Genomic DNA, 22,519 nt, shown 5'->3' on the forward strand with positions numbered 1-22,519 from the left:
AAAGAGAGAGAGAGAGAGACAGCACTTTTCTATATACAGGATTTAATACTCTGACAAGGGCTCTTGGTGATGTTAACATTCTAGAAGGATGGCTCTGGGAAGCTTAGAGAATGCCGTGGCCATATTAAGTGAAGTTGAAATGCCAGAACTGTTGTGGCACATAGTAGAAGAAGGTATAAAAGGCTCAAAAAAAGTGGTCATGCTGGGTGAATGCTATGTAGTCAGAAAACTCGCTGAATGATCAGGGCCCATTAGAGCCCAAAGCCCACCCCATCCACAGATGTGATCAAGAGTGTCCTGGCAGGATGGGTGCCACCTTCACTGAGCAGCTTAAGAATGGCCATACTCCATAGGCGTGGGCAGGCAGAGGACTGTGGAGGACTGGCTCACTGACACAGTGGGGAGGAGGGCACTGAACCCCGTGGGCTCAGTTACTGGAATCAGAGTGGCAGAACTACTGTCCCAAGCCCAAAGGTCGGAGAGGTAGCCAGGGTCTGACCAGCAGAGAGCTTTCTTGGGGACAAGATGGATGGCACTCCACAAGGATCTTGTTTAATCTGTACAATAAAACAAAATCAAGGATGGCTCAGGGCAGATACTCTGATAAAAATTTTCAATGCTTTGCTTTTTGCCCGTGAGCCAGCTTAAAAAATTGATTTTTATTGCGATATGATTTACCTGCATTAAAATTAACCAATTTAGAGCTGGGATTGTGGCTCAGTGGTAGAGTGCTTGCCTGAGGCCCTGGGTTTGATCCTCAGCACCACATAAAAATGAAGTAAAGATATTGTGTTCACCTACAAGTAAAATAAATAAATAAATATTTAAAAAATTAAATCAAATTAAATTAACCAATTTAAAGATTTTGATGAGTTTTGCAAATGAGCTCTCTACATACTTGTCAGTATCCATGATGGACACTATTGCACAGTGTCCATCACCACAGGATACGGAACTATCTATCATCCCCCCAAGTCCTTGTGCCCGGGGTGCGCTGCGGCCAACTTACCAGCACCATGTTCAGTGATGTCACACTGGTTGTTTGAACTCAGCAATGTGAGAGGTATTCACACCTTCGCTGTTGTTGAATGTTCCCTGAGCACAGTATTTCTCTCCATTTATCTAAACTGATTTCTTTCATCCACGTTGCATATAGTTTTCATCATACAGAATCTAGATATTTTAAACAATTATAAACAGTATCATCTTTAAAATTTTGGTGTCTGAATGGTGTGTGCGTGTGTGTGTATTTCTAGGATTTTTTTGGTAGCGTTCTTGATATTTTCTACATAGATAATCCTGTTATTTGCAAATGGAGACAGTTCTATTTCTTGTTTTCTGATTCCTACCTTCTATTTCACTTCCTTGCCTTACACACTGCTAGAACTGCCAGCATTCTGTTGAATGTGAGGGTGAGAGCAGACATACTTGCCTTTTTCCTGATCTTAGAGGAAAATAATTCAGACTTTCACCATTAAGTGTGCTAACTAAAGGCCTCTGTAGGTGTTCTTTGTCAAACTGAGGAAGTTTTCCTGTACTCATGTTTCAGAGTTTTGTTTTTTAAATCATGAACTACTATGGAATTTTGTCACATGATTCTTCTATATCAATTGATATGATCTTGGGATTTTTTTTTTCTGTAGAGTACTAATATGGTGTTTTACACTGATTTATTTTTTAAAATCAAACCAGCCTTGCATCCCTGGAATAAACCCCACTTGTGCATAGTGTGTATTGTTTTAAATACCTTGCATTTACATTTACTGATACTTCTTCCTCTTATTATCATTGGTACTGGTAATTGTACCTGGGGCAATTTACCACTGAGATACATCCCCAGTCTTTTCTATTTTTTATTATAAGACAGAGTCTGGCTAAGTTGCTGAGGTTCTCACTAAGTTCCTAAGGCTAGCCTTGTACTTAGAATCCTCCTGCCTCCACCTCCCAAGCTGCTGGGATTACCCAGATTTGTACTACTATGCCTGATTTAGTAATACTTTAAAAATAATTTTTGCATCTCTATTTATGAAAAATATTGATCTATACATTTTTGCACTATTTGTCTATTTTGTTTTCTTTAGAGCTACCAGTTTCATAAAAAGAATTTTTTTCCTTTTTTATTTTGTGGAAGAGATAATGTAGCTATTTAAAAAGAAACATTGGGTTAAACTATCTAGCAAAATCATGTAGACCTGGAAATTTCCTGTTTGGGCAGGTTGGAGGGAGGTTTTTTTTTTTTTTTTTTTTTTTTTTCCTGGTACCAGGGATTGAACTCAGGGGCACTCGACCACTGAGCCACATCCCAGCCCTATTTTGTATTTTATTAGAGACAGGGTCTCACTGAGTTGCTTGGTACCTCGCTAAATTGCTGGGGCTGGCTTTGAACATGCTATCTTCCTGCTTTTGCCTCCCAAGCCGCTGGGATTACAGTCATGTGCCACTGGGCCCGGCCCAGGAGTTTTAAATTATAAATTCATTTTTCTTAAAAGTTAGTATTTAAATGACAGTTACTATTCAAATGATCTATTTCATATTGGGTTATATATGGTGTTTGTGCCTTTTACGGATTTGGCCCATAAGTTGTCAATTTGTGGGTACGGAGTTCATAGTATTCTCTTTCCTTTTGATGTTTACAAAGTAAACATCAATGGTATGGCATGTTTCATTCCTGATATGATGATTTGTGTCTTTTTTCCACCTTTGTCAGTTTTTCTAGTGGTTTGTCAATTTTATTGATTTTTTCCCCCAAAGAACAAGCTCTGTTTCTTTGATTTTCACCTATTCTTTTTCTTTGTATAAGTTTCATTGGCTTCATTTCCTTATCTTTATTATTTCCTTGTTCATGGGTTTTTTTTTTTTTTGGCTTATTTTTGTCTTCTTTTTTTCTGGGTTCTTGAGGTGAAAATTTAGATTGATTTTATTTATTTTTGGTGGTTGGGTTTTTTTTTTTTTTTTTTTTTTGTGTGTGTGTGTGTGTGTGGTGCTGGGGATTTCGAGGCAAGCACTGTACCAACTGAGCTATAGCCCCAGCCCTAGATTATTGATTTTAGATTTTTTCTTTTTCCTGGTGTGCACATTTAGTGCTACAATTTTCCCTCAGCTCTGCTTTAGTTATGTGATAGGAAGTTGAATATGTTGTTTCATTTTTATTAATTTCCAAGTATTTTTAGAGTTTTTCTTTGACCTATGTATCATTCAGAAGTGTGTTGTTTGGTTTCTAAGTATTTGGAGATATTCCTCCTATCTTTCCATTATTAATTTTCAGTTTGATTCCATGGTGGTCAGAGAAAGCACTCTATGATTCAGCCCTTTCTTGTGTGTGTGCTGGGACTGAACCCAGGCCTTGTGCATGTGAGGCAAGCCCTCTACCCACTGAGCTGCATCCCCAGCCCTCGGTTCCTTTTTGTCTGTTGAGACTGGTTTTATAGTTTATATAGGTATGTGTTCTACGACAGTGAGCGCACACACGCCCACACACGCACACACGCACACACACACACAGTGCACTCTGTGGTTGGGTCATGTTCTACACATGTAATCAAGTGGTTGATGGCGGTGTTGAGTTCTTCTGTATCCTTGCTGGTTTTCTGACTAGTTATTCTATCAATTTTTGAGAGGGGTGCTGACATTTCCAAGTGTACCTGAGGATTTGTAGATTTCTGTTAGTTTTGCTTCTTTGCTTCATGTATTTTCAACTCTTTTGTTTGGTGCGTATGCATTTAGCACTGTACATCTTTTATTCGTTATTATTATTGGTACTGGGGGTTGTGGGGAGCCACTCTGAATGATCACGTTTTTTCATAGTGACTTGGGTGTTGTCCCTGTTCAGGAAGTTGGGGGCATGTCTTCAGGTGAAGGCGTGTCACTCACCTGTTCCTTTGTAATCCTACCCTTTTGCCCTGTTTGGGGTAGAATGTTCCATGGAAACGTCCTTTGTGTGTCCCCTTCTCTTGCTCTGCCTTTGGGGGTGGCCTTCCTAGCCCTCCTGCTGACAGCAGACATCAGCCCCCTGAAACCTGACCCCTACCTCATTTGAATGGCTTCTCCTCAGCTCGTGCTCTCGCTCTCTCTTTCTGCAGACCCTAAGGTCAGAGGAGCCGGCACAGGACCCACTGTCTCTTGTGCGGTTATTTCGTGCAGCCCAGTTCACCTGGAGTGACCCCGAGTGTTCTAGTCGTGAGAAACCCGACAGGGGGGTCTAACCCAAGGGTGCTTTACCACTGAGCCACATCCCTAACCCTTTTTCTTTTTTAGTTTTCACTTGTTCTTTTTAGATATCCATGAAAAGTAGAGTGTGTTCTGAAATATTATATATACACGGAGTCTACCTTATTTAATTAGACCCCTTCTTGTGGTTGCACATGATGTGGTGGTACACTGGTTGTGCATTCACATGCAAATATAGGAAAGTTATGTCGGATTCATTCTATGGTCTTTCCTATTCCCATGCTTCCTTCCTTCCCTTCATTTCCTTTGTCTAACCCAATGAACTTTTCTTCTTCTCTTTCCTGCCCTCCCTTGTTGTGGGTTAGCATCCACATATAAGAGAAAATATTTGGCCTTTGGTCTTTTGGGACTGGCTTATTTCACTCAGCATGGTTCTCTCCAGTTCCATCCATTACCAGCAAATGCCATCATTTCATTCTTCTTTATGGCTGAGTAATATTCCATTGTGTATATATATTCCACATTTTCTTTATCCATTCATGTGTTGGTGGGCACCTAGGTTGGTTCCATAGCTTGGCTATTGTGAAATGAGCTGCTATAAACATTGATGTGGCAGAGTCACTACAGAATGCTAATTTAAAGTCCTGTAGGTATATTACCGAGGAATGGGATAACAGGATCAGATAGTGGTTCCATTCCAAGTTTTCTGAGGAATCTCCATACTGCTTTCCAGAGTGGTTGCACCAATTTGCAGTCCCACCAACAATGTATGAGTGAACATTTTCCCTCACATCCTCACCAACATTTGTTGTTGCTTGTATTCTCGATAATTACCATTCTGACCAGAGTGAGATGAAATCTCAGTGTAGTTTTAATTTGCATTTCTCTAATTGTTAAAGATGTTGAACATTTTTTCATATATATTTTGATCATTTTTATTTCTTCTTCTGTGAAATGCCTCTTCAGTTCCTTAGCCCATTAACTGATTGGGTTATTATTATTTTTTGGTACCAGGGATTAACCTGAGGGGCACTCAACCATTGAGCCACATCCCCAGCCCTTGTTTGTATTTTATTTAGAGACAGGGACTCACTGAGTTGCTTAGCACCTTACTTTTACTGAGGCTGCTTTGAACTCACAATCCTCTTGTCTCAGCCTCCTAAGGTGCTGGGATTACGGGTGTGCGCCACTGTAATTTGTTTACAGTGGTTGTTTGTTTGTTTGTTTTGGTGTTAAGTTTTTTGAGTTCTTTGTATATCCTGGAGATTAATTCTCTGAGGTGCAGATGGTAAAGATTTTCTCCCATTTTATAGGCTCTCTGTTCATGTTCTTGATTGTTTCCTTTGATGTGAAGAAGCTTCTTAGTTTGATACTATCCCATTTATTGATTCTTGATTTTACTTCTTGCATTTCAGGAGTCTTATTGAGGAAGTTGGTTCCTATGCTAACATGGTAGAGTGTTTGGCCTACTTTTTCTTATATTAGGCACAGGGTCTCTGGTCTAATGTCTAGTCCTTGATCCACTTTGAGTTTCATGCAGGGTAAGAGACAGGGATTTGATTTCATTCTATGACATACAGATTTCCATTTTCCCTAGCACCATTTGTTGAAGAGGCTCTCTTCATCCCATTGTGTGTTTATGGTGCCTTTGATGTGGGTCTGTGTGTATTATTGGTCTTCACGTCTGCTTTGGCACCAATACCAGGCTGTTTTTGTTCCTACAGCTCTGTAGTATAAGTTAAGATCTGCATTGTGATGCCTCCTACTTCAGTCTTCTCTCTAAGGATTACTTTGGTTATTCTAGGCCTCTTATTTTTCCAAATGAATTTCATGACTGCCTTTTCTATTTCTATGAAGAATGTCATTGGCATTTTAATAGGAATTGCATTAAATCTGTATAGTGCTTTTGGTAGTACGGACATTTTGACACTATTCTGCCTACCCAAGAACGTGGGGGATCTTTCCATCTTCTAAGGTCTTCTTCAATTTCTTTCTTTCGTGTTCTAAAGTTTTCCTTGTGGAGACCTTTCACCTCTTTTGTTAGATTGATTCCCAAATATTTTATTTTTTAGAGGCTATTGTGAATGGGAGAGTTTTCCTGATTTCTCTCTCAGCTGATTTGTCATTGGTGTATAGGAATGCAACTGACTTATGGATGTTAATTTTATATCCTGCTACTTTGCTGAATTCATTTATGAGTTCTAGATGTTTTCTGGTGGAGTTTTTTGGCTCTTCTAAATATGGAATCAAGTCATCAGCAAATATGAATAGTCTGAGCTCTTCTTTTTCTATTTGTATCCCTTTAATTTATTTCTATTGTCCAATTGCTCTGGCTAGGGTTTCAAGGACTATGTAAAATACAAGTGGTGAAAGAGAGCATCCCTGTCTTGCTGCAGTTTTTAGAGGGAATGCTTTCAATTTTTCTCCATTTAGAATGATGTTGCCCAGCTCTGTTTTTAAATTTTTGAGACCTTGAACTTGAGAGCCTCCAGTCTCAGCTTCCTGAGTGTTGGGTTGGCAGCCTTCCCTTCCCTGACCCCTTTCATGGTGGACGTGGGCGGGGACTTTCCACCTAGCTGAGGAGACCCGAAATGGCCAATCAGAAGCTGTCATGGCAATGGACCCCAACCCACACGCTTCTGCCAGCTGAAGCAACAGCCCTGTCAACTCACCTAGTCCTTGACCAGCCACTGACAGACACTATGCCCCTAAACTCAGCTTGGCCAACCTGCTGTCAGTAGCTGCAATTTAGACGGCCTAGGCCTTCCTACCTCCAGATCCTCGCCTTTCCCGCCTGCAACTTCCCCGGCCCTCGCCTTTTGCAGATGGTGAGCCTTGTCCGCCCGGGAGGGCCCCCCAGTAAACCTTCTTTTGGTGCCTCATTCTTGTTCTGTGGTTCCTGATCCTGCACGCCCTTTCTGCTTTACAGAGTTTCTGGGGTTACAGGTGTGTGCCATGGTGCCCCGCAGAACTGCTACCTCTTCTTGGTGGACTGACCTTTCTATCATTACATAGACTTTCCCTGTCTCTGTAATTTTCTTTGATTCAGAGTCTACTTTATCTGATATTAATATAGCCCTTTCTGACTTTCTTTAATAATTGTTTGCATGGTATAACTTTCCCTATCCTTTTGGAGTTTCCTGTAGAGAAGGGACAGCTGGGTCATGTTTTCCAGTTCACATTGCCAAGGTGGTGCTGGGGATTGAACCCAGGGCCTTATGCATGCAGGGCAAACACTCTACCAACTGAGCTATATCCTCAGCCCACACATTGCCCATCTTAGTTCTTAATGGTATATTAGACCTCAAGTCAACCATTTTATTTTCTGATCTTATTGTTTTATTGTTTTTTTATATTTTACTTTTTCTTACCTTCCTGAGAATTATGTGAACATTTTTTTTAAAAAACCTATTTTTTTATAGCTTTATTTATTTATTTTCATGTGGTACTGAGGATTGAACTCACTGCCTCACATTGCTAACAAGTGCTCTACCACTTGGCCACAAACCCAGCCCGTGAACTTTTTTTAATAGCTCTTTTGTGACTTATCTGTAGTTTTGTTTTGTTTTTGTTACACTGGGGATTGAACCCAGAGCCTCACATATGCTAGACAAGTGTTCTACCACTGAACTACCTCCCCTGCCCCTATCTGTCATGTTTATGAATATCTCTTTGTGTAGTTTTCTAATTGGTTGTTCTAGGCATTATATTATAGAACAACCAATAAAATATACAATGTAAAAACAATACATAATGTAACAGACATACCTATATCCTATTATAGCCTACCATTGTCATTATTTTACCAGTTTGAAAACATGCAGTATGGAAACCTATCCCTCTTTTTGTTTTTAAATTATTTTAGTTGTTGATTGACCTTTTTTTATTTACTTATATGTGGTGCTGAGAATCGAACCCAGGACCTCACACATGTTAGGCAAGTCCCAGCCCAGGAAACCTGTCCCTCTTTTAATTCCTTGTCCCATCTCCCACTTGTCGTCTAATTAAAAAAAAAAAAACATTTCCTTTACATATTTTTAGAAACAAATCAATAGCATCATAATTTTTGTTTCAATTGTCAATTTAGAAAACTCGAGCGAAGGAAAGCCTACTGACTTAGCCGTATTTGTTTCTCATTGCTTTTCCTTCCTTCCTGGTGTTCTCAGACTTCTGAAGCTATTGTTGATTTCTCTTTAGAAAACTTCTCATTCTTCTTTTAGAATAGGTCTATGGGTGACAACTTCTTGTAGTTTTTCTTTGTCGAATAATATTTTTTTTTAAGAGAGTGAGAGAGAGAGAGAGGGAGAGAGAGAATTTTAATATTTATTTTTTGTTTTCGGCGGACACAACATCTTTGTTGGTATGTGGTGCTGAGGATCGAACCCGGGCCGCACGCATGCCAGGCGAGCGCGCTACCGCTTGAGCCACATCCCCAGCCCCCTTTACCTATTTTTAAATTGGGTTATTTGTGTTCTTGCTATAGAACTGTTAAAAGTGTTGCTTATGTATTTTAGATATTAACCCCTTACAGGTCTTTGGATTGCAAATATTTTCTCCCATTCTGTAGGTTGTCTCTTCACTCTGTTAATTATTTCCTTTGTTGTGTAACTCTTAATTTTGCTCTAGTACCTTTTATCTACTTTTGCCTGCACTTTTGGGGTCATATAAAAAAAAAAAACAGACCAATATCATGAGCTTTTGCTGTTTTTTCCAAGTAGTTTTAGTTCCAATATTAAATTCTTTAATCTATTTTGAGTTGGTTTTTGTATATGGTGTGAAATAAAGATCTAATTCCACTACCTTTACATTCCTGAAGAGCATAAAACATATTTGTAGCTCTTCTATTGTCCTGTTTCTAATTCCACCAACACTAACATTTCTTGGATTGTTTGCCTTGGTTCTGGGTGACATTATCCTCTTTTTAACATATTTGATTAGATATCAGACGATGGAAATTTTATTTTGCTCAGTAATAGATTTGGTGATTTCTTTTATGAGTATTGATACATTTGGTATCAATTTGATCCTTTCAAGGCCTGTTTTTCAAGCTTTGAATGGTGGGCCCAGAGTAACCTTTATTCCAGTGTCCATCAGTGAGTCCCTTTTTTTTTTTTTTTTTTTTTAGTTGTAGATGGACACAATACCTTTATTTATTTATCTTTATGTGGTGCTGAGGATTGAACCCAGTGTGTCACTCATGTGAGACGAGTGGTCTACCACTAAGCCACAACCCCAGCCCCAGCCCAGTGAGTCCTTTTTAAATTTTTTTAATATTTATTTTTTAAGTGTAGATGGACACAATACAATGCCTTTATTTTTTATGTGGTGCTGAGGATCGAACCCGGGTCCCACCTACACTAGGCAAGCACTCTATGGCTGAGCCACAGTCCCAGCCGCCCAGTGAGTCCTTTTTTAAAAAATATTTTAGTTTTCAGCAGACACAACATCTTTGTTTATATGTTGTGCTGAGGATCGAACCCGGGCCACACACATGCCAGGAGAGCGCGCTACGGCTTGAGCCACATCTCCAGCCCCCAGTGAGTCCCTTTTAAAAAGATTTTTTAGTTCTAGATGGACACAATCTATTTATTTATTTACTTTTTATGTGGTGTTGAGCATAAAACCCAGTGCCTCACACATGCAAGGCAGGTGCTCTACCATTGAGCCCCAGCCCCCGGCCCTAGTGAGTCCTTTTAAGTTGGTATCTCATGCCCCATGCATTATAAGATCTATTCATTCTGGCAGACAGAAACACAAATGAAATATTCTCCAATTCTGTGTGAGCTCTGGGAATTGATTGGCCTACCCACTGATTGTGCACGCTTGTATGTTTTAACTCCCAGCTTAGTAGAATTTTACCTTTGCGTGTACATGTCAGCATTCAAACTTTTTCTTTGAGTGGTACTGTGTCTTGATCCCAGATTCTCACACGCTAAGCACACACCCTGTCACTGAGCTACCTCCCAGGTGCCAGCCCAACACTGAGGGGGACATTCTATAGATATCCAAACTTCTCTGTCATTTCCTCATCTCCAGTGTTCTGCCTTTCCATTTCTGGCCAACTCCTCCAACAATTCCGATCTCTTTCTTCTATACTCAAGCCTGAGGGCTCTACTGTGCTCCCTTCTAAGCAGTGATCCTCACCACCTAGTTCAGGAAAGCTCTTCTAGGCAGTAAGCTGAGACAATCATAGGGCCTTTACTTCCCTTTCCTCCAAAAGTTCTGCACCACCTGCTATCCTGTGTCTGTAAACATTTTAAAATACTTTGTTCTGTTTTTGTAATTTATAGTGGGAAGGCAATTTGTAGCTGCCATTCCTTCATGAGTGGAAGTAGGAGTCTTCTTGAGCCAGTTTTTCAGCTAGAAACGATTGGAAGCTACACTCCTAAGGGAAAGGACTCTGAAACACCAAGACCAGTGTATAATAATTACCCCAGTCCTATCCCACAGAGACTTGTGACCTTTTATGTACATAATACAAATCAGAGAAAGAGGAATACCTAAATCTTTTGAGAACTGTTGGATATACTTTTATTTGACATTCACATCCCAGGATCTGATATCCTACCATTGTGGACCTCTGTTACAGTGGCAGTGCAGAATGACAAAATTCAGGTTCAGGTCTGGCTCTCAGGACAATCAGGACAGTCTGAGGACAATCAGACGGGCCAGGGAGAACAGTCAAAGCAGGATCTCCTTCACTGAGAAAACACACACGTGTGATATAATGTACAGGAGCCAATCAGGGTAAAGGTCAGCAGGGTGGGGAGAATTCACATCTACACCCATCCTACAGGCAGTCATGGGAGACACGAGCTGTGAGCTGTCCGTGAGGGCAGAAGGGTTCTGAGCCTATCCTAGAGGTGGTCCGATTCTTCATCACAACCCACAGCAATGCCTCTGGCTAATCGCTAGGTGCTCTCTTAGCCACATGTGGCCCCAGGACTGGGAAGCGGGTAGCAGCCAGCAAGTTAAGTTTCCTCTTTTCTGATGCAACATGCCCCACGTTACATCATGCCTTACACAAGTGCTGGGGATGTGGCTCAGTGGTTAAGCGTCCCTGGGTTCAATCCCTGGTACTTGCTTTCACTATTGAGAAATAATAATACACAGTTATAGCTCATCCCTGGACCATGCCCAACCCTCTGTTAAAACATAGTATGAAGGAATGTGGCCCATCTGGACATTCCGTACATCCTAGTACTTTATTGGTAATTGTACAGGATGAGCAAGAAATGGCAAGAAATGGGGCCTTGGCAGAATAAAAGTTCTTCAAATGGTGATACACAAACTGAGTACAAGCAGGTTTTCAGAATCCTGCCCATCAGCGAAGTTCCTGGAAGTTCAGTGATCTGGAGCACAAAAGGATACTCCCTCATAAGTAAAGGAAATTTGCATTTTATACCTCTATTAAGAAGGGAGCTCAGTGCCTGGTAAACCTCTTTGTGGTTTACAGATAGTATGTTCCACCCGTGGGACTGAAGTGGCACCCCCTTTCTCCACAGAAAAGCCCTCTTCACCATGGCTGATTTAGGAATGTCAGCAAAGGAGTCCATTGTAGATAAACTTCCTATGTTCATGTCACCCTGTTTATTGGCCACTGGCTGAGAAGATACAGCACTCCAGGTGCTGGACACCCCTTACTAGTTTTTCACAAACGTATCCAGTATAGTACTTTGAAGAAATGTGCAAACAAGGCCTCTGTCCTTGAGCTGGGCTTCACAGAGATATCTACATTTTTAAGAAAAGTTACAACTGGGCTCCATGGTAACAGCTGGCAGGGGAGGAAAGAAAGGGGAGAAGAAGCTCTCCCCTTCTCAGGTGTTGTCCTTGAAGAGTTAACTTGCCCAGAAGAGTGAAGGAAAAAGCTGCTTTTGTGTGAACTTCTGCAGACTGTGAACTTCTGAGCCCCTCCCCTTACATGCTGGGTATAAAACTCTGAAATTTCCTGAACTCGGGGTTCAGGGGATTGATGGATTACAGCAAAAGCTGTGCCCCCTGAACCTGGCTGCAGCCAAATAAAATTGTTTCCTGCTATTTTCAGTGCCTTGCCTCGTTTGTCCCTACATTTTTGGCGACCCAGATGGGATAGAGGAGGTAAGGAAGGCTATTCTGCCTCTCGTCTCTGGAGACTGGCTTCCCTGGGGTGATGGGGGACAGCCCCCTTGGCGCGCCCAGGCCACTCCTGGCCTGAAGGAGGATCGACTCACCCAACACCCTGGGGCTGCCACCCCGGAGCACAACAGAACCCACAGGCAGCAGGAACCAGAATTAGGGTTTTGGAGGCACTGCCCATCTGAACATGTAGGACTCGGATCCATTTGGTTTTGTAGCCCACCTGACTTCCCCTTTGAGGCCTAAGCGGGTGGAAGAGAGGCTTGATCACCCTCTGTTGGGTTCCGAGTACCCTCCAAAGTGGTTGGAGCTGATTCCCCCGGACCCGGGGAGTCGCCCGAGTAGCCTCTGTTTGGGGTCAGCGAGCAGAGGGGAAACCGTGAATCCCTTTTCTGTTTGGTTTGGAATTGTTGGAATCTGGGCGGTATAGAAATTCTGTCCTGGCCATGTCTGGGTGAAAGTGTGTGAATAAAACGGACAAAGGGAAGGGTTCCGACCCAACCCGAGGGCAGAAGGGAGTGCAGAGTCCTGATCCGCAGTTCTGTGGCACCTCACACAGTCTATGGCGGAATTTCACCAACCAACGTCCAGGTGAAAGCTCCAGGTCGGGGGTTGATACCAACCCGCAAGGCTAAGAGGGCCTTAAATCCCCGGGAGAGAAGTGGCCGGAGATGAATGAAGCAAGTCTTGTCCTAAGTGTGTTTTGTTCTAAGTGTGCGACATCGATGCAGGGTGGAACATGGGAGGCACACTAAGGAAATCGAGCCTCTGAAATGTGTGTTAGAAACCTTTAGGAAGGTTTTCCTGGTAACTGTGGGGTGAGACTCACTTCTCAAAGGTTGCATACTCTGTGAATTAGAGTGGCTCACCCAAGATGTGGACTGGCCACCAGAAGGATCTTTAGATGAGAGTCATTGCTGAGCTCCTTTGATTGTTGTTGGAACCCCTGAACCATTTCTCTTATATTGATTGCTGTCAAGAGATAGTACAGAAACAGTCCCCTTGGTTGAGAGCCTGTCTAGATGGACAGTCCAAGCTGGTGTTAGCCAGGAGCATAGAGGTCTCTAAGACCCAGTGGAAAGCAGCTAAACAGAAAACCTAACTAGGAAAGACAGGAAAGAAAACAGTATTCCCCGTGAGCCAGAAGAGGACCCAGGACCAATTTTGCCAAGACCACTGGGACAGCAGACTGTCCTCTCAGTCCCCTTGTCCTCAGAGGCAACAAATGATGGCCCCCAATACTGGCTCTTCCTTCCTCTGTGATGTCCTCAGAGCCAAAGGCTTCCTAGGACCAAAGACTCTTTCACCCCCCAAGATGAAGGTGGGAGATTTGTCCCGAGACCAGAGCCACAACCTACAGATAAAAACTCTCCAGATGCCCCTGCAAGGGACTAAAGGACCTGCCCATATTGACCAGAGGGAAACACCTGAGGGAGACAAGGCAGTTTTGTGTGCCAGCCTTTCTCCACCACTGAGCTCATAAGCTGGAAAAATCACTCCCTCCTACATGGAGAAACCCTGGCCATGACTGACCTGATGCAGCCCATTATCCAGTCCTAGGATGGGGCCCCAACAAAGAAGAAGGTCTAAAGATAAAGAGATGTCAAGAAGCCCTCCTAGGAAGTCTAAATGAATAGAAGAGAGAGAGAGAGAGAGAGAGAGAGAGAGAGAGAGAGAGAGAGAATATAAAACACACTGTCTGTGCCCAAGAGTTAGAAGAAACTGGAGCCCACCCTGAGCCCTAGCCTAAGCTGAGCACATCTGCAGACAAACAAAGCCTCCCGCTGCTCCAGCATCTCCCTCTCACACCCTCCATAGCCCTGAACATTTGGCCCTACATCTGCCCAAGGCCCCTCTGCCCTATGAAAATGGCAGCAATGATCAAAAGAGATGTGCCCAACTGACTCAGAGCTAAATGTCCAGGCCACCGCTGCTGCGGCCCCTCTCCCTGCCCAGAGGTACCTGGGAGAGGAGGGGCACCATACAAACATTGCAGCCGCAATGCAAGTTTGTCAGTGAAAAAATACACAGGCACCAGCAACAGGTGACCAATGCAGCCTTTGTGGGACAGGCTGAAAGAGCCATTTGCCAAAAGTTACAATCCTAGAGGACTTTACTGAGAAATGTGCCAGTGAGCTGATTAAGGTGGCCACCACAGTTTTCATCAATCGAGATCCAGAGACTCAAAATCAGGCAGACCAGAAAGATAAAAAGGAGGATGGATCTCCTTACAAACCCAGAGTTCACTCAAAGGGGGGTCTCACTAGAACTAAGCCAATGGTCCAAATGTTTATAAGGAAAAAAAGCGTGGCCAGACGAAAGGGGGAACCTCCAATGGCTCTGGCAGACAAGCACCCACTGCCATGCTCAAAAGCTGAGACTTGAACAGAGAAGGAGGGAATGTTTTCTCCCAAGACTTTGGCCCCAGCCCCTCCTTTCAGTTTCTTCCCACTTGCTGGGAAGTCGATGATTGACGAATATGGCAGGGGTCCCATAGACACACACAACTGTATCTAATGCACAAGACCCAGCACCTCAGGAGGGCTCAGCTGCTGCAAGCCCCCAAATGAACCAGGAACATATTCATGTTAACAGCCAATAGTGGGCCATAGGGTGATCACTCCAAAAGGACATGCCACCCTGGCTCCAAGCCACATGCTGTGAGCCACCAGCAGGAAGGGCCACAGAGCCCCATGCACCCAGGCATACTGAACAAAACACAAGCGGGGCAGCTACTATAGACAATTAGAACAGGCTCCCACCTGACAAGAGGAGAAAGCCATGCAATCAAAGAGCAATACCTAGGTGGGCACAATGTGACTGCCACACCAGGACCTGCACGGGACCACACCACTGCCCTCCAACCTTGACAGCCCACGGCGAGATTGACATAGGTGCCTTTTACACAAATGATGCCCCAGGTCATCAGCCTCTGCTAAGATTTACATTAGATTTAAGATTTGGAGAATCCCAGCAGCCAAGATCCTGCACTGGGAGATAACAAAAAAAATTCCTGCACCTTAAAGAGCCAGAGGCTCTATGTACGCCTCCCTTCCCTAAATGACAGTTCCTCTCAGGGGCTGGACTACACCATCCTTGGGACAGCACTGGACTCTGACTTAAAAGCCCATATCCATCAAGAAAAAGGTCAAATACGTTGGTTACCATCTGACTCAGCAACAGAACAGAACCACCACTGAGCCTCAAAAGAAACAGATCTGCTCAATTCCAGTCCCTCCAACCTGCCATCAGACTAGAGAATTCTTGGGGGCTACTGGGTTCAGCCATACATGGATCACCAACTTTCAGTTATGACAAAAGCCCTCTATGAAGCCACAAAGGGGGGGAAATGGGATCCTCTAATATGGGGGTCATTTAAGCAAATGGCCTTTGAGGACATTAAACAAGCACTCACCAGTGCACCTGGATTAGGGCTCCCTGACCTCACAAAGCTTTTCTTTCTGTATGTCCATGATCGGTCTGGAGTGGCTATGGGAGTTTTGACTCAGATGCTGGGGACATGGCACTGTCCAGTGGCCTATTTGTCCTAACAGCTAGACTCTGTAGCCCAGGGCTGGCCACCTTTTTTCGGGCCCTTGCAGCCACAGCTCTTTTGGTGTTGGAAGCTGATAAACTGGCCATGGGACAAGAACTGGTTGTCAGAGTTCCTCATTCAATTTTGACATTGTGAAAATATAAAGGACACTATTGGTTGACTAATGAAAAGAATGGTCAATGTTATATGAAAACCCATGTATCTGCGTCGAGGTCGTCAGAACTCTAAACCCAGCAACTTTGCTGCCCACTGGACCTGCAAAACCTGATCACAAATGTGTTGAGGTCGTGGATGAAGGGTTCTCCAGCAGACCAGACCTAACCGACCAGCCTCTCAAGGACGCCGATGCAGAGTACTTCACAGATGGAAGCAGTTTTATAAAAGATGAGGAATGTTTTGCTGGATATGCAGGGGTCACTCTGGACTCCGCTGTCGAGGCAGAACCTCTGCCTCAGGGAACTTCAGCACAAAAAGTAAAACTTATTGCTTTGACTCGAGCACCTCAGTTGACAAGAGGAGTCTGTGTGGATATTTACAGACTCAAAATATGTGTTCACTACCCTTCGTGTTCACAGGGCCTTATGTAGGCTAATTAACTCAGGAGGAAAAAAAAGGGGGGAACATGATGGATAGGCAAGAAATTCTTAAACTTTTGGATGCACTGTGGGCTCCCAGGAAGATTGTGATTATATATTGCCGAGGTCATCCAAAGGGAAACACTGTGGTTTCTCAAGGCAACCAGAGAGCTGAGAGGCCAGGTTAGCTATCTGCAAGAAACAGGAAGAAAATCCAGTCCCAGGTTTAAATGATGCCCTTCAGCCTGGCTGACTAGCTAACAGAATGGGAGCCAACATACTCATGATTTAAAGATAAACATAAACATGATTTAAGACTGAAAAAGGAAATTTTCTCCCAGGTGGATAGTGGAGATTTTCTGATGGCCAGAATAGCCATCCCAGAGATTCTAGCCCCAGCCTTTATCAGACAGTTTCGCAGGAAAACATGTTGGACATACAGCACTTGAGACAGTTCTGAGTCAACATTTCTTGTGGGGAGCCATTCTCACACATGACTGGGCAACTCCCAGTTTGGGTGTGAGGCGCTCTGGCTAAACTGTGTCAGAGCTTTCCCGACCCTCTCCTGGTGGGAGAGCCTGTCCGTGTGGGGGTGTGACTTGACCACTGACCCTGGGGCCAATCACTGACCCTGACCTTGGAGTGCTGCCCCCCTCGACCTTCATTGGATGGAATTCTCCCCTGAATTTCTTGTTCCCCAATAAAAGGCTACTCCCTGGCGTGCTCACTCTCTCTCTCCTGCTAGCCCTGAGTAATCCTTGCTGCCCTACTGGGTGGTTCGAGGTGGGAGCCAGAGGGGGAGCTGTCTCAGACCTGGTCATAGAAAAAGGTAACTGAGTCTGTGTGTTTATTTCGATCTCACTAGCTAACTTTTATGCCACGAACCTCTTTAATGAAACCAGTGCAGTGGACGCATGGTGGAAATTTCTATGTCCCCCAGCTCACAAGCAACACCTGGATGATCTGCAAACAATGTGAGGTTTGTGCTCACAATAATCCTTGTCAGGGGCCAAAGCTCCCACCAGAAATCCAAGCTATAGGAGGAGCACCTTTTGAAGAGTTGGAAGTAGACTTCACTGAACTACCACGCTCACGGGGCTATAAGTAACTTTTGTTTTTTTGTGTGTTCATACTCTGACTGGGTGGAAGCCTTTCCCACCCGCACTGAATAGGCTAAGGAGATACTAGGATGCTTCTCTGGGAAATGATTCCCAGATTTGGTGTCCCCATAATTATTGGCTCAGACAATGGGCCAGCTTTTGGGCAGGGTGATATGATTACTGACCAAGAGTGTAAACGTCAGATGGAAGTTACAGACTGCCTATAGGCTGCAGAGTTCTGGTAAAGTTCAAAGGATGAACAGGACTTTAAGGCTCAACTGGGTAAGCTGTGTCAGGAGACTCACTCACATGGTGATGAACTCCTCCCTATTACACTGCTGAGGATTAGATCCACTCCCACTACGAGGACTGGATTCTTTTCTTTTGAGATAATATATGGGAGGCCCCCCCTTATTAGGGGACTACAGGGAGACTTAAGAGATATAGGAGAATTAACCCTGAGATGACAGCTTCAGGTCTTAGGGAAAACTTTACAGGTTCTCAACCAATGGGTCAGAGAAAGATTTCCAGTAAGTTTGACCCAGGTGCACACTCCTTCAAGCCTGGAGATTGAGTCTGGGTCAAAGAATGGAATAGTCAGCCCCTGAACTTGTTTGGAGGGGCCCTTTCACTGTTATTTTATCCACCTCAACTGCAGAGATATTTTATCCACCTCAAAGTTTGCAGAGATAGGTCCCTGGATTCACTACACCAGACTCACACCTGCAGCTGCAGACTGGGCTTGCTCTCCAGATGCTGCTACGCCCCTGAAGCTGACCATCCTGAAGAAAAAGGAGCACCAGAGAAGCTTGAGGATCAGAAGGACAACAGCCCTGCTCCAGTCACTCCGGAAGCTGACCGGTCTATGCACAGCCGAAGCTTGAGGAGACTACGGCCCTGTTTCAGCCACACAGGAGGGACTGGCTGATCAATGAAGATACACTTCCCACCAGGACTAATTAACTCTTTCAACCTCTGAGATAGTTCTTTTACTGTAATGCATTGCCACCCCTTGCTTCTAGACATATACACAGTTCTCTGTTTGGTTTTTGCTACTGGTTTGATAACAGTAACTCCTACTGACTGGACTCTGGGTAACAAAATTTCTCTTATACTTTTTATCTTGCTTATATAAGTTTTCTAAGATTTGTTTGGTGTTATTAGTTTGGGCTTTGTTAATTTATGCTGTTTAATCTATGCTAACCAAAATGTTAGTCTATATTTAGTTTGGTTTCCTTTGATAACCTTGAGGGATTCTGCCCTTCTCCTATTCCAACCATGGAGATCATGTGAACCATGTGTCAAGACAATCCACTATAACTAAGAGGTAATAAAACATATATTTAGGACCTGTCCCACCAGAGGAATGCTATAGATGGATGACTGTTTGGAAAGGAAAGAGGTCCATTGGAAAGAAACTTGATTTAGGAAGTGACCAATCTTGGGGTGAAGGTAACTGGCCACCCCAGAGGAGTATTGCCACTTATGGTCCTGCTACCTGAGCACAAAATGGCAGGTGGAGTTATAGAACTCTATTTACATGTTAAACAGAATTATTCGCTTATAAGCTGTACTAAAAATTATTATCAAAAAGACTGCCACAGCCTTTGACCTCCTAGCCATACAACGAACCAGATGCGAATGGCTAACTATCAAAACCACTTGACATGAGATTACCTACTGGTTGAAGAAAAAGAAATATGTGGAAAATTCAACAGCTCAGATTGTTACAATCAAGTGGATGACAATAGACAAGCCAACAACACAAGAGAACCAGCACATGTGTTAGTTCATACTAGAAGGGCATTAAAGATGGTCTTCAACTCTTGGTAGATTTAAAACTTAACTGGTGTAATGGGTATTCTGCTGTGAACCTGTTCATTGCTCCCATGTTTGGCTCCACGTGCATTAAAACTATCGGGTCCACTGTAGAAGCTGCTGTTGAAAGGATGACAACAACTAAGGTTTTGGCATTATATAAGGCCTTAAGCCAAGATAATGGTAATGATGCTCTTAAATTTAAAGGATTAAATTAAGGGGAGCATCATTAAAGGGGAAAATTGAAGTGGCACCCCCTTTCTCCACAGAAAAGCCCTCTTCACCATGGCTGATTTTAGGACTGTCAGCAAGAGTCCATTGTAGATAAACTTCCTATGTTCATGTCACCCTGTTTACTTGGCCACTGGCTGAGAAGATACAGCACTCCAGGTGCTGGACACCCCTTACTAGTTTTTCATAAATGTATCCAGTATAGTACTTTGAAGAAATGTGCAAACAAGGCCTCTGCCTTGAGCTGGGCTTCACAGAGATGTCTGCATTTTTAACATAAGTTACAATTGGGCTGGGCTCCATGGTAACAGCTGGCAGGGGGAGGAAAGAAAGGGGAGAAGAAGCTCTTCCCTTCTTAGGTGTTGTCCTTGAAGAGTTAACTTGCCCAGAAGAGTGAAAGAAAAAGCTGCTTTTATGTGAACTTCTGCAGACTGTGAACTTCTGAGCCCCTCCCCTTACATGCTGGGTATAAAACTCTGAAACTCCATGAACTCGGGGTTCAGGGGATTGATGGATTACAGCAAAAGCTGTGCCCCCTGAACCTGGCTGCAGCCAAATAAAAAACTGTTTCCTGCTGTCTTCAGTGCCTTGCCTCGTTTGTCCCTACAACAGGACTACTGCTTTGACACAAATATCAAATGACAATAAAAACTGCCAAGTGTGGGTGGGACGAAGAGCAGGAAAAAGCTGTGCAGCAGGTCTGGACTGTGGCCCAAATGGTCCTACTGCTTGATCTACAAAACACCTTATTATACTAGAGGTGTCAGTGGTAGGAAAAGACCACACAATGTTTATTGCAAGCCCTAGTAGGAAGAGACACACAGACCTCACAGCTCTGGAGCAAGGCCATGCCTTTGGAAAATGAGCATTATTCAAACTTTCAAAAGTTAGCTCCTGGCCTGCTACTGAGTTCTAGTTGATGCCCATGGGACATCAAGTGGTCATGTTGCCAGAAATAATTATTATACTCTGGGTTTTGTCAGACCCACAACTCATATCATGGGGAGGGGTGGCCCAGCAGCAATCTTTCATAAGATGGAAGTGATATGTACAGAATTTGGCACAAGCAAGGAGAGAAAGCAAAGACAAGCTGCATAGCAGTGACCAGACTGTCACTTGCCATTGTTGAACTTCTAACTGTGGGCTCTGAGGGTTTAGAAGTCCTGGTCCCCTGCACCCCAAAAAAATATTTCTATCAGTAGACAAACACATAGCTTACACTCTAAGCTTCCGATCAATGCCAAGAGACAAGAAGGTAAGGCAACAGGAGTAACTGACCTTGATCATCAGCAGATGGGGCTGCTGTTACACAATGGGGACAAGGAACAATGTATTTGGCACTCAGGCCATTCATGAGTATCTTTCTTTCTCTTGCCCTATTTTGAAGATAAAGGACAAGTACAATCATGCCTAAGAAGAATATGATGGTTAGGCACCTAATCAGGTAACCCACTTGGACCAGCAGAAGTATAAGTCTAAGGGGGTAAGTCAGCTAAAAAATCTAGAATGGGTTGAGCAGGAGGAAGATGAATACCAGTTGTACATTCAAATCAAGCTAAAGCAGGAAGGGACTAGTCTGCCCCAGAATTTATAAAGCAAATGGTTCTGAGCAGTTCAAAAAGTGGACTGTCTACTATAGGACTGAAGCATTCAGTCCCCAAACTGCTGAAAAAGCTGACAGCTGATTGTTCCCAAAGGGGGCTCGGGTAAGAACTATCTTTGGCTGAAGCTCTCTACCTCACCCAGGTCATGCCCTTTTCTGTGCCAGATAGAAAGATATGTAGGCTTAACCCACCTGCTTATTGGAGCATCCTAGTTTGAGCTTCTAGTACAATCCAGAGTCCTTTTGTAAGATGGCATCAGCTCAACTTTTTCCTCTACCCAACCCTGTTTCTGTTTCTCCCCAACAAGCATTGATTCAGAGGACTCCCTCCCAATAAACTTTCTTCATACAAATCTCCAACTGTTCTTGCCAGGAAATTAACCAAGAAGTATTTAAACATTTTTTGAAATAAGCTGTCTGAAATGTGCCTGTTGCTCAATTTCAGAGAACATCATAATGGTGATCAATTGAAAGATGCTATTATATAAGTCTTCCATTTCAAGGAAAGTAGGAACGGCAAATTTCAAACAGTACTAGTCCTCCATCTGATTTAGAGAGTTCTGGCACGTGTGAGGGTGGGTGTAGTTATCAGTGCAACTATTGATAGACCTTATTTGGGATGAAAATGCTTAACTGGCTCAGAGTGACAAGTCAGCTCAAATAGGATGACAGAGACAGATCTCTGAGCTTCTGGTGGGTTTGACAGGAGTCTTATCTTTACCTCCCCTCAATTGCATGAACTCAATTATATATGAGTGAACCTGGCACAATCCACCTGTCAATATAAACTTACGCAGAACAATTTACTTCATCTCCCATCAAGACATCTATCCGTACAACTTAGTGAGTTCCTTATCTTCATTGTGCTCAAGAATTTCAGGAGATAGTTCAAAAAACAATTTTCAGAATTCCAGAAGCTCATTCAAGAAATAATATACACATATACAGGGGCTGGGGATGTGGCTCAAGTGGTAGCGCGCTCGCCTGGCATGCGTGCGGCCCGGGTTCAATCCTCAGCACCACATACCAACAAAGATGTTGTGTTCGCCGAGAACTAAAAAAAAATAAAATATTAAAAATTCTCTCTCTCTTAAAAAAAAAAAAAAAAAAAAAAATATATATATATATATATATATATATATACACACACACACACACATATACATTCCTTTTTAAAGCTTCTTTCATCCCAGCTTCATTTTCCATCAATTACCTGTAGGCCTTATTCAGATCTCCTTAGAGAAGCAGAATCACATTATTCATATTAATGACTATATCACTATATTTAATGACAGTAAGCTTTAAGACTAAAGACATATCAGTTTATTCAGAGTAATTTGCTCAGAGCAACTAT

The sequence above is a fragment of the Spermophilus citellus genome, assembly GCF_964194105.1.
Source record: "Spermophilus citellus genome assembly, chromosome: 9".
Taxonomy (NCBI): Eukaryota; Metazoa; Chordata; class Mammalia; order Rodentia; family Sciuridae; genus Spermophilus; species Spermophilus citellus.